The sequence below is a fragment of the Podarcis filfolensis genome (genome assembly GCF_964270895.1).
Source record: "Podarcis filfolensis genome assembly, chromosome: 1".
Lineage (NCBI taxonomy): Eukaryota > Metazoa > Chordata > Lepidosauria > Squamata > Lacertidae > Podarcis > Podarcis filfolensis.
In genome coordinates, this window is record NC_139604.1 from 116,526,744 (window position 1) to 116,533,680 (window position 6,937).

Consider the following 6,937-nt stretch of genomic DNA (forward strand, 5'->3'; position numbering starts at 1 on the left):
AAGCATCTGGCTCTCTTGTTGTACGTACCTTCCAGTGTCATCAGCTAACCATTTCTTGGCAAGGGCACACACTCGTTTTTGCCTCCTTACACCAACTCCCCCCATTCCTATAGCAACACACACATTTAAATTTGCTCATCTGGGCAATTATAAATAATAAGATTCAAAAGTGACAAGAAACAGGAGTTTCTTCTGGGTGGATCTCTCTATGGAAAACAGTGGGCTAAAAACTGAGGAAAGTGAGGAACAGTTAGCACAGCTGATCCAAATCCAAGTTTTCATCGCTTGAAGGATGGACTGCTTCTAGCCATATCCATCCCCATCAACTGCCCTGGGAAAAACTGGGACATCCAATTTTTCCCTTGCCAGAGTATAGCAGCCATTTTGGATGCCTTACTCTCATGTGATTTTGGACCAAGAGCTCTCATTGAAAAAACTTTGTTGGGGATCTGCAATCTCATGCAGTGCCCCCAAACACAATTCTTGGAGGGTGTGTGTGTGTGGCATGCCTGAAAAGGCACTTTTTCTGAGACCACAATCTCATGTGGCTCACGTGACTCATGCAGGATTTTGGACCTGGAAGATGGCGTCCCAGATTTGGGCAGCATCATGTTGGAGGGTATGCCATATCTAGTCATGACTTTTATACCAGTGGTATCCAAAATGGTGCTCTCCAGTTACTCCCAGAATCCCTGACCATTGACCATGCTGACAGGAGCAGATGAGAGCTGTTTTCCAGGAACATCAGGTAGGTGCCATGTTCACTAACTCTGTGAACATGTGTTTGCCACCAGGCTATGGCCTCTGCTTGCAATTCTGCATGGTCAAGGACCTTAAGGATGTAACCTAAGACGAGCCCAACTAGATCAGACCTATGACCTATCTAGACCAGATGCCTGTGGGAAGCTCACAAGCTTTGGCCTGTTCCTCACGATTGCTTCCCAGCAACCAATATTCAGAGTCATACTGCCTCTGCTGCTGGAGGTCTTGTGCGTAGATGTTTGGCCCTCACCATAATTATCCAAGCCAGAATAAACAAATGTTACTTCTTCAGGTCACACTGTAGAGAAATTCTTCATGCCGTTCCAGAGAGGTAGTCATGTTGATCTCTGGCAGGAAAGACGAGAAAGACCGAGTCTTACACGGTCAGACTCTGCAAGTGTTCCTATTTCCCAGGGACAGTCCCAGATGTACAGAAGCCAACCCGGTTTCTGATTTGCTCTTAGACTGTCCCGCTTTTCCTTAGGACGTTCCTGTTTTCATTGGAGAAATGTTGGAGGGTATGTACGGTACATAGTTAAACTATGGAACTTACCATAGCTGTCAACGTTTCCCTTTTTTTAAAGGAAATTCCCTTATTCCGAATAGGATTCCTCTCAAGAAAAGTTGACAGCTATAGAACTCACCCCCACAGGATGCAGTGATAGCTACCAACTTGGATGTCTTTAGAAGAGAACTGGACTAATTCGTGGAGGACAAGGCTATCAACAGCTTCTAATCACAATGGCTGTGTTCTATCTCCACTGTCAGAGGCATCGTGCCTCTGAAGACTAGTTTCTGGGAATCGCAAGTGCTGTTGTGCTGAGGTCCAGCATGCAGGCTTCCCCCAAACTTCTGGTCAGTCACTGCGAGGACAGAATGCTTAACTGGACAGATCACTGGCCTGATCCAACAAGTTCATCCTATGTTTTATGATTCCATGAAGTCCTGTGCCATGGTAAATAAATGTGTTCATCTTTCATGTGACTCAAGACTCTTGGTTGCTTTTGCTTCTTTATGCCTACTTCTTATTCCTTTATTATTATTTTGAAGGTCCAAAGTGCACAACACTGGCTACGATGAGATAATGTCTCATAGAAAATATTACCGCATCCGTTGCTGTTAGACAAATAGTAGTTGATATTCTACTAATAAGGCTTACTAACAATTGGGAAGTGTGTGTTAGGGACCAGTGCTGAAATGCATCTGACAGTCCATCGGATGTGCATCGCCGGATGTCCACAGATGTCCTTCGTGGCCCAGGAGAATACTAATAGCCCTATCAATATGGGACAAATAGACTCTGAAGTCGCCTGCCGTGTGTTCCCACACTTAATAAGCTGTGAAACCTACTTTCGCAATGCCAAAAGGAATTAATGGATCTGCCATGACAACCTCTCAAAGCTTTTAAGAAGGCAAGCCCTTCTATTTGCAGAAATATTGTAAAATTAATGAATGTTAAAATGATGCTGGATTGAAGTTAAGTGGCATTAGCAATAAGGTTAATAAGAATATGCAAAAATGGATTGTTAATGGATGAAAAAATATAGTTATAATATGTTAAGATATAGAGTTAAGATAAAGGAAAGAGGGTAAGGATTTGCTGAATTGATTATGTAAATGGGAATACAAAAAGGGGAGGTGTGAGGAGGTCAAGGAAACAAGCAAATGAGCCTAAAGATATAAAAAAATGGATTTGTTTTTAATTTTTTCTTATCTACTTGTTTTTTGTATCTTGTATTTTTTCTTTTTTTTCTTTTTTCTTCGCTATGTATTTTTGTATTTTTTGCATTTTCTCTTATTTCTCTCTTTTTTATGCTTTTTCTTTATTCTGTAAACTTTTGTTTTTTGTAAAACCTTAATAAATATTATTTTTAAAAAAATAAATAAGAAGGCAAGCCCTTTTTCTTTTTTTAACTTGTGGAATGTAGAGAAAGATAGAACCAGTCAGAGGAGAGATGTGTCTGAATAACTGAGATTGCAGTGATTGAGGGCCGGGGATTGCACAGTTGGCTTACCTTCCTGGCACGGAATGGAACAGTTATCAAATTCCGAAAGGATTAGACCCTTTGGCTAAACAAGCAAGTGGGATATTCCAAAGGGGTGAGGGTGCAATTTCCCCATATATTTTTTGATACTTTATTTAGAAAGAAAGAAGAAAAAGAACAATACATCAGTACAGAGGTGCATCTGATGCCTTCATTATACAGTTTTTAGCGAATGCTAAAAAATGCTTTTTATTCTGACTTTTAACACTTGAGGTTAAAACTTGATGTTTCTAAGACCCACCTGCCTCCTTTTTATGGTTGTGAGTTGCTTTGAATTGTTTTAAATATTCTTTTTAATGCTGTATCCCACCCTGGGACCATACAGTGAAGGGCTGGTAATTAATTAATTAATTAATTAATTGCTGAGTAATAGATCTACAGATTATGATCTGTACAAATGAAGCTATTCAACAAGCTAAAGCAATTTGCACCAATCATTGATAAAAGATATCCACCAATTGTTTAATTATATATATTTTTGTATCCCACCTTTTCCTCCAAGGAGCTCCAAGGTGGCCTACATGGTTCTCCCTCTCCTTGTTCAGTCTCCACAACCCTGTGAGGTAGGTTAAGCTGAGAGATAGTGAATAGCCCAAGGTCACCCCATGACCTTCATGACCGGGTGCAGATTTGAATCCTGGTCTCCTAGGTTCTAGTCCAACACTAACCACAATACCGCTCTTTCTCTCAGTGGCATCTTTCCACATTAACTTGAGATATTCCCAGAGTCCTTTGGAGAGTCCTTACTCTTCTTGGATCAGTTGTAAATGGATTCATCTTGTTTCTCCAGCTTAACCATAGGGATTCAGTCCACCATAATCAATAGCTGCCATTACCTTGTCTGAGATATAGCATAGGGCAAGTCTGGGATTGCTATAGAAGCAATGCACATCTAGGACGAGCCAAATGTCTAGAAATGACAGCTGCATTCAGTTTTGCCCCTAGTTGGCCGACAGAAAGACTGTATATCAGGTCCTCCCTTAAAGAGGGCACGTATTGTGGTGAGACCTGGACAACCGACACCCTGTGTTGTGGGTGGGAACATTTGGTAAGCCACAACACCTAATTGGTAGGTCCCTCAAAGCTGGGTACAATCTGGCCAATGGGATGCAGTCCAAACGGTTCGATGCACATGACCCAGAGCATCCTCTTTCGGCACATGCATTCGGAACACCCACCCACCTCTCCCTACTTTTAGGGCTTGTTGCACTTGACCTTGCTATGCCTTCGTGTGTCGTCTGTCGTTGGGACAGGGGCACGGCAGGAATTTTCCCCACTTAGCTGACTGGCTGTTGCCATTTGGGTTTCGCCTGCCACGTAGCAAATTGTCACAACTTGTAAGGTTGCGAATAGGCTCTGGTTCAGGTGACAGGGATGGGAGAACGCTCTTGCCATCCCTATGTGAAGGGTATTCTGTTAAAGGAATCCAGGGACTTGATGGTTTGGTCAACCCCTGAGAGGAGGTTGTGCCCATGCCTGAGTCCAGGGGGACATCTGGGTGGCGGAGTTGGCCCGTTCCCAGCTTTCCGCTTATCCAGGTGTTCACCCTTGGCTGACCTATGCTGGTGCCCTGGGTCAGTGCTACCTGCATGGCAGGGAGCTAGTCGAACCAGAGCCTATGCAAGCAGTCATTTTCTGTAATCAATAAAGTTGTGGCCTAAATTCTGACAAAAACCAAACCAAAGATTTGAGTCAAGTGTGAATTTATATTTTTTTTGGAGGGGGGAGGTTTCTGGGTCTGAACATGCAATTAATTTTGGCAATTTAGCACAGACATTCCTATCTCTCATACAGGGAAACATTAATTCAGAGCTGCAGGTACACATATAGCTGAATTGGGGCCTTTTGCTTGTTGCAGTCAGTAGTCCAAACCATGCGGCTTCCACTTCACAAATCCTGTTGCATAATGCAACAGTGAAAGGTTAGTATTGCCTTTCTCAATTATCAACATGTTTGAAACGTTTCTATGATGCTTGCCAGAGAAGTGGGAAGTTGAAGGCAACTTTGGCAAGAGTTTGTTTCCTATGGAGGAAAGCACTGTGGAGATGTTTGTTGTCTTTATAATAACCTGTCTATCTCTGCAAACGGACAGACTGAGAACAGAAATGTCAAGAGTCCAATAGCAAACACAGCTGGCTCTGAAACAATTCAGGTTCCTTCAAATCCAATGGGCTTTTTGGAGTCTAGCAGGAAGTCTAGGTGTGCTGAAACAAGCACACGGGTGTTTTCCTATTTATAGGCAAAAAGTGGAGAGAGGAGTCAACATTAAATAAGGGGAAATGGATCTTGTTGCACCCCTGCCCACCAGCAATTAAGAATTTGTAAGTGTGGTGCATTTAGGTAATTTTAGACAGTGGTCTTCATGGTCTCATTGTGTGTAGTTCTTCACTCACTTCAAGATGTAACAAGCCAGCCATGCAGCACTGGGGGGCGGGGAATGACTCCTGCTCAATCTGTTGGGTGTGGCCCTGGCCGTTCACCCAAAAGCCCTGCCCCAATGGCACTGCCGTTGTAATCCTCATCTCCAGATGATGGACTACAGCTCCCATCATACCCAGCATAGCCAATAGTCAGGAGCAGAAGTTCAGAAACAGCTACAGGACAGGATGGTGGCAACGCCTGGTCTATAGCAAAGCCTAAAAGAAAACCCATTTCTACCATTTACGTAACACAGCAGCATGGCTCCCAAGACCACTGTATGCCATAAAGGATTTTTATGTCAACATCACATAATAATGCTTAGTTTTTCAAGCTGAAGCTCAATTTTGTGAAGGTTTTTTAAAAAAACAAAAACCAAACTAGAAGTCCCATCCTCCTATCTACTAAGAAGTAAGTCCCACTATTTCAGTGGGGCTTAGCTAGTCTAAATTAGTTGACCTTACTTAAATATTGTTGAAATTAATGGAACAGGTCAGTCACAACTTAGGCTGAAGCAAAAGGGAACGGGAACAGTTCCCTCTCCTCAGGAAAGAATGCCTCCCTTTCAGAATTCCCTCCCTGCAGACTGACTTATTTATTTATTAGATCTGTATACCACCCATCTGCAAACCACCAGATAAAAGCACAAATAAATAGTAACAGAAACAACGAAACAATAACCCAGGGCAGAAAGCGTTGATACCTTCAGCATGTTTTGCCCTCACTCTCAATGAGCTTTGCCTCGTCATAAAGCCAAATCTGATGCCATAGCAACCTTATACTATTCACAGGATCCCAGACAGGCTGGGAATACTACCTGTAGAAGGAAGATACAGTTTTTTAAACAAACAAACAAAACACAACAGTGTCAAAGCAAGTTCTGAGGGTTAGTGAACAGCATCTTAAAGTTAAGCAGTCAAGGGAGGGAATTGAACACCTGACCAGGGCTAGCCCTGTCATTAGATGATGTGAGGCAGCTGCTTCAAGGCGGCAAATGCTGGGGGTCAAGAAGCAGCAATGAGGTACTGAAGGATGGAGCCATGTGTGCTGCACAGTCTGTTTCCATTTTCCTATACCAGCTGCTGTTCACAGCTCACTGCCCTATTGCCAAAACTGAAGTGAGAATTAGCTGACTGTCCAATTGGCTTCTGTACATTTACTGGGAGTGGCAGGGGGTATCTTGACCAAAATGCCTTAGGCTGGCCCTTCTCCTGGAAAGGTAAAAGGTAAAGGACCCCTGGATGGTTAAGTCCAGTCAAAGGCGACGATGGGGTGTGGCGCTCATCAGTCGTGCTGGCCACATGACCTGGAAAGCTGTCTGTGGACAAACTCCTAAAAATAAGCCCTCCCTTTAGCACACACACCAACTGCAAACTTTATATTGTTCCACTGACCTGGGTATCACTGGTTTTCTATGGGCATGGACTAAAAAGCGAAATTGGCCACCTTTATGTTTTTCCTGAGAAAAGAAAGAGAGTTACATTTAAGTCTGTCTGGAAAACGACAGTGAAAAAGATGTTTGCATAAATAAAGATTTTTATTATTATCTTCTGCTTTAAATTTTTTTTTTTACAAAAATCACGTCAGAGCATACTTAGTCCAGCACAGTGAAGTGACCACACTGGGCTGCCAAATTAGTTTATCAACATCCTGGGAGTGATTTGGGTGTTATTTATTCCTGCTATGAAGTCAAATGCCGGTGACTTCATCAT

At 42.8% G+C, this 6,937-nt stretch overlaps 1 long non-coding RNA gene across 1 annotated transcript; it reads right to left on the minus strand.

Moving 5' to 3' along the window:
- Positions 1 to 5,965: 5,965 nt before the first annotated feature.
- Positions 5,966 to 6,891, minus strand: LOC310767023. Its single transcript, XR_014550583.1, has 3 exons — positions 6,820 to 6,891; positions 6,620 to 6,684; positions 5,966 to 6,042 (listed from the first exon to the last, which is right to left on the minus strand). It is a non-coding gene; the product is annotated as an uncharacterized lncRNA (long non-coding RNA).
- Positions 6,892 to 6,937: the final 46 nt, after the last annotated feature.